The sequence below is a fragment of a genome, unplaced genomic scaffold (assembly GCF_019419815.1).
Source record: "Pyrus x bretschneideri cultivar Hongxiangsu unplaced genomic scaffold, Pyrus_bretschneideri_v1 Contig199, whole genome shotgun sequence".
Lineage (NCBI taxonomy): Eukaryota > Viridiplantae > Streptophyta > Magnoliopsida > Rosales > Rosaceae > Pyrus > Pyrus x bretschneideri.
In genome coordinates, this window is record NW_025999500.1 from 191,092 (window position 1) to 197,435 (window position 6,344).

General features: G+C 36.6%; 1 pseudogene; it reads right to left on the bottom strand.

The window, feature by feature from the left end:
- Positions 1–1,037: 1,037 nt before the first annotated feature.
- LOC125476599 lies at positions 1,038–1,148 on the bottom strand (annotated as a pseudogene).
- Positions 1,149–6,344: the final 5,196 nt, after the last annotated feature.

A 6,344-nucleotide genomic window follows, 5' to 3' on the forward strand; every position in this document is an offset into this window, starting at 1 on the left:
TTGGGTGATGTTTGAGTCTTTTGGTTTGTTTTAGTGTTTTAAAGTTTAGTTTTGCATTCTTTGAGTCTAGTATAGTGTTTCATATTGTTATTTTACGTTTTTGAGTCAAATCCAAGTGGTTAACAATCCCTCCTAATCCCCGGTCCAGAACGATCCCTACTTATACTTATACTACAATTTGACGAAAAGAGGTTTAATTTATGCGCATATAAATCTCGCATCATTTATGCATGTGATTAAAGGGTGGAAATGCATGTGCAAGGGGACAATCTGGAAATGAAGGTGAATGTGCTGATTTGTGGTGCAATGATGAAAGGCAAAGTGCATGTGCAGAAATGATAAAGGGGGAAATGCATGTGGCTGCAATGGTAAAGGATGGGAGTGCATGTGCAATGTTTTAATGAATTGGGAATGCATGTGGCTGCAAGGTGTGAATGATTATGAGTATGATAAGTGATAAGTGTATGGTTATGATAAGTGATATGATATGTGGTGATGATAATTGATAAGTGATAAATGTATGATATGTGGTGATGATAAGTAATGGGAAAGCATGTGGATTAGGTTGTGAAAGCATGTGAATGCATGTGTTGATGAATGGGATTGTGGAGATGCACGGCATAAGGGAATTGGAAAGGTTTAAATGTCCTAAAACTAAAGGGAACAAGGTTCCAACACTTTGGTCTTCAATTAGGTCTTCAATTTCGTCCAACACTTTGGCTCCAAGCATAAGCTATCCATCCTTAGCCCAAAAGTGCTCCAAAAGTCTCCAAAATGCATCTTTTTGCTCCTTTAGCCCTTTGGACCTACAAACACACGAAAATAGCTTAAAGTACTAAAATAACTAAGGAAACATAACGTAACTGCACGAGAACAAGCCATTTAAGTCGCATGAATATGCTCCTATCAAGAGTGTTTCCTTACACCTTGAAAGATAAGGCCAAGAGTTGGTTGATGACTCTAACACCAGGTTCCCTCACTACATGGGATGCTGTGGCTAAGAAGTTCTTGGAGAAGTTCTTTTCCACTCAAAAGACAGCCACATTAAGGGGACAAATCTTCAACTTCAAACAAGATGATGGAGAACCTTTCAATGAGTGTTGGGAGTGCTTTAAAGGCCTTTTGCTGCAATGTCCACACCATGGGTTACCTTTTCACTTACAAATGCAAATTTTCTATGATGGACTAACCCAAACATGTCAATCAACTGTTGATAATGCAGCAGGTGGAGCATTGAAGAAAAAGAATGCCCAAGAGTCATATAACATTTATGAGATGTTGGGGTCTAATGCTCAACACAAAGATTTAAGGGGTAAGAAAGTTGGAGTCTATGCAACAAGCTCTAATCATGATCTTTTGTTGCAGGTAGCTAACCTAGAAACGAAGATTGAATCCGTGCTCAACATGGTGCCAAAAGCAAATGAAGTGTGTGCCATTTGCAACATACCAAGCCACCCTACTCATCAATGTCCATCTAGGGAAGCTTATCCCGAGTATGTTCAAGAGCAAGTGAACCTCATGAATTCTTACAATCAAAGGCCAAGGAATGATGTGTATTCCAATACATATAACTCAAGTTGGAGAGATCATCCCAACCTCTCATGGAAGAACAACAATCAATTCCAAAATTTCCAACCAAAACCTGCCACTAATCTAGAGGATACGGTTAAGTTGTTAGCCCAAAACACCTTGCAATTCCAACATTCCACAAATAGCACTCTCCAACAACAATCGGCGGCTCTAACCAAAATGGAGACACAATTGGGGCAGATTGCAGATGCCTTGAACCAAAGAGAGGTTGGAAAGTTTCCAAGCCAACCCGTGATACTCCAAAGGAACCAAGAGCAAGCCAAAGCAATCACTACACTTAGAAGTGGTAAGATTATTGATAATAGAGTTGGCAATGAAGTTACTAATGAATCTGATCATGTGAATGCAGGGGTTACTCAAGAGAAAATGAGAAACCAAAGGAGGAACCAAGCCATGCTACTTCCTCATTTGAAGCACTAAATCTTCACAAGGCCGAGAAACCATACACTCCACCAATACCATTCCCTGGAAGACTTGCCAAGAGCAAGCAGGATAAGTCATTTAAGGAAATTTTTGATATACTAAGCAAAGTGAATGTTAACTTACCTTTGCTTGATGTCATTAGGAACATGCCGGTGATGCGAGATTTATACGCACACAAATTAAACCCTCTTTTTGTCGATTGTAGTATGTATGTAAGTAGGGATCGTTCTGGACCGGGGATTAGGAGGGATTGTTAATCACTTGGATTTGACTCAAAAACGTAAAATAACAATATAAAACACTATACTAGACTCAAAGAATGCAAAACTAAACTTTAAAACACTAAAACAAACCAAAAGACTCAAACATCACCCAAAACACTCAAAACTGCCTTAAAATCACTTTCTGGGCAGTTTTGAGCACTTTGGTGAATTTGGACGAAATTAAGTTGTAACTTGACTCAAGACTCTTAAAAACACAAACTAAATGTATTTCTAACTAATCTAACACTTTAAAACACTAAAACAAACCAAAAGACTCAAACATCACCCAAAACACTCAAAACTGCCTTAAAATCACTTTCTGGGCAGTTTTGAGCACTTTGGTGAATTTGGACGAATTTGGGAAATAAAATGAATCAAAACACTTAGAAACATAAACTAAGACACTTTCTAACTAAATTGGACAATAAAGCAAAGGGGGATTTAGGTTTATACGAAAATTAAATAAAATGCACAGATTACAATTTAAAACAGAATGTAAATATGAAATTGATGGAATTGAATGGATGGGAACCTAGTTAAGGGGTTCATCTCCATACATGTTATACTTGCATAATAAAATGATTTCCAATTGTATTTCAATAAACCATGAATTCTCAACACCCCAAGTTAACCGTGATGCACTAATTAACCTTCAAATCTTCCTAACGTTATTGAATTGGATGATGCATGCGACAATTCAAAACATTCCCCACAAGTCCTCAACATGAATGCATAGAAGAGGTACAAGCAAGAATCATTACGCTCTATGAAAATTATAAGTGTTGACGAGGCATTCGTTACTATGGATTGCATGAAACTTATGCCAAGAATTCGTTTAACGCGATTGTTTATAAGCAACCTCCACTACTTGTGAATATAAGTTCGTAACTATTAGGTGAAACTCACTTATATTCTAGCGTCATATTCATGCATGAAAATTAAGCGTGCACTCTCAATAAACATACATAAATAAGTTATCAATCAAACGGTTAAACAAATTGAAATCACAACTTATGAAACGCAATTAGAAGTAATCAAATCAAAATGAAAGCATAAACATATAATTCGAATCACCCCCTAACCAAGGGGGGTTTATTTCCTCATAACTTTGAAATCAAAGAAACACCTAAACATTCCAACAACTCAAACTTGAATTGTATGAACGTTTAGGCACTCTTCTCATCCATTCCTCATACGTACAAAACAAAGAGAATTGAAATTGAACATTGAAATCAAAGAAACACCTAAACATTCCAACAACTCAAACTTGAATTGTATGAACGTTTAGGCACTCTTCTCTTCCTCGTTGTTGTAGCACAAGGTCTAAGGTGAGGTTTGGTGGTGTGAATGGTTTGGGGAGTGGTGTTTGGATTAATAGGGAATCTCATGGCACAAAGGGGGAAGTGTTGGTGGTATGTACAATGGAATGGAAGTGTTTGTGGAATGGGTGAATTTCTGGCACAAAGGCCTTATTTCTGTGGTGAATGGATGTTAATGAGAATGAATGCAATGGATGCTTATTTATAGGTGAAATGGGGGGAACATGACAGCTAGGTTATGATGATGAATGCATGTGCAATGTTTTGGGAGAAAGAGGTGAATGGTGGCTGCAATGGATTAAAGAAAGGGAGTGCATGTGCTTTGACAGCTAGGTTAAGTGAATGCATGTGCAAATGCATGTGGAATGTGGCTGCAATGAAGGTGATTAAAGGGTGCATGTGGGTTGGAAATGATGAATGAAATGCATGTGAATGACAGCTAGATATGTTGATGAATGCATGTGACTTGTTTGTGGTGAGTGAAAATGCAATTGAAATGGGAGAGCATGTGGATTAAAGGGGGAATGGTGGCTGCAAAGTGAATGAATAATGAAATGGGAAAGCATGTGCAAGGTGTTGGTGTGAATGATTGAATGTGCATGTGGCTGCAATGGATTAGGAATCCTTCAATTTCGTCCATCCTCTTGGCTCCAAGCATATGATATCCATTCCAATCTCTAATTTGCTCCAAAAGGCTCCAAAAGGCATCCTTTTGCATACTTTGCCCTTAGAACCTACAAACACACGAAAATAGCTTAAAGTACTAAAATAACTAAAGAAACATAACGTAAATGCACGAGAACAAGCCATTTAAGTCGCATGAATATGCTCCTATCAAATACCCCCACACTTATCTTTTGCTAGTCCTCGAGCAAAACAAAACAAAAGAAACCAAAAACAAAACAAAACACAATCTAAACCTTCCAACATGAATCTCAGGAATTTCAAATGAACATGACACAATATAGAACATCATTCCCACAACATTTAGCTTTCTTTACACTTCAACAAACACTTAATCATAGTCACCATTCACAAGTTCGCATTTAATCAATTAAAACACATTTGGATTGTAGTAACATGCCTTAGAGAATTTCCTCAATTCCTCACTAGAATGCACTCTATTTTCACACAGATTCTCTAACTTCACACCCTACACTAGGTATATGTGAGAAGATTGATGTAAATATGAATTCTAACACTCACATATGTTATATCAAAGAAAGCATTTTCTGGATTTACGACAATGACATGAATATGATCTCATGAATGGAAAGCTACTACTTAGAACGAGAACCAGTGATTCCATAAGCTCATACCAAATTCAAACTCTACATATTGAATACATAACATCAAGATAGAAGTTGAGGGTTGTAACGGGGCTAAGGGTAATGGTTTAACAAAGAAAGGTAAAGTAAAACAAAGGTTCTTAAAGTAATAGGAAGCGAAGTGATGAAATTGACACTTAAACTCACTTTTAATGGCAGAAATCAACTTTTAAACACAAGGGAAGATTCATGCAACAACTAGGGTCAAATTCACTCTTTTGGACCCTTCCTTCAATAACCAATGCTTGTGAGATCATTCTCACTTATTTTTTTCAACTCTTTTTTTCTTTCTTTTCAACAATTTTTTCTTTATTTCATTCTTTGGCCGTGCCCTATTATCTTCCCCCACACTTATTTTCTGCAGTATATTGATCAAAAGGAGTTCATTCTAAGTCATGCTTCACTATCCTTTAAGAACAAGGGGTTAACAAAGAAAATAAGCTTGAAAAGGCTCAAAAGGGTTAAAACTTACAACAAATAAGAAATATGAAAAGGGATAGGCTTTTTGGCTTTGGCTTGACTAACAACTTCATCTTATTGTATGTTATGCAAACAATATCATGCTTTGAATGAATTGGGCATGAGTTCTAGTATTTGGAACTATAATGAAATGCATTCCAAGTAGCAACCAAGCAAAGAATGATGAGATCATGCAACGACTTTAGACAACAGGAAATCACAGATTTATACTCTCCAAAGAACGTTATAGGCTCAAGTCTCACAAGGATGTAGCTTTTGTTTGAGTTCCTTCCTTCAAGCATGTTACAAAAACAGATTTTCTCTTTGTAATTACATGCGAATTCATAAGCTATAACCATAACCAAGCATAAACCAAAGCATAAATCATCTTCCAGTCATGTTTACAACATTCTATAATAGTCATGTAATTTAAAACTAAATCCTCATCATTGTGTTGGAAGGTACCCTAAGACACAAACACACAAAAACGACTCAAAACACTCTTTTTAGGCTTTTCAAAACATATTTTTCAAATTTTTATGTGATTTTCGGAGTTATAAAAACAAAACATAATAAAACACTCTAAAACAACTTAAAAACACCTTAAAACAGTAAGGAACAACATTTGAAGTTATGGGTGATAAAATCTCACGAATTTGTATCAACAACATTAGTTACCCCCCCACACTTAAATCAAACATTGTCCTCAATGTTTTAAGCATAGATTCACACAAAACATAAGTAAACACACAAAAAGCATTTAAACATACTAAACATGGCAGAATGTAATTAACAAAGAGAAGAGTTTAGAGACGCAAATCTGGTTGTGGAATGTAAATTCCATCTTCTCCTTGTTGATTGTATTGAGGCTTTGATCATGGTGATTCCACAGGCTTACTCTTGAACTGCACTGCTCCCATCGTTGATTTTCCTTTGTGCTACTCTTGAACTGGGCAGCAGGC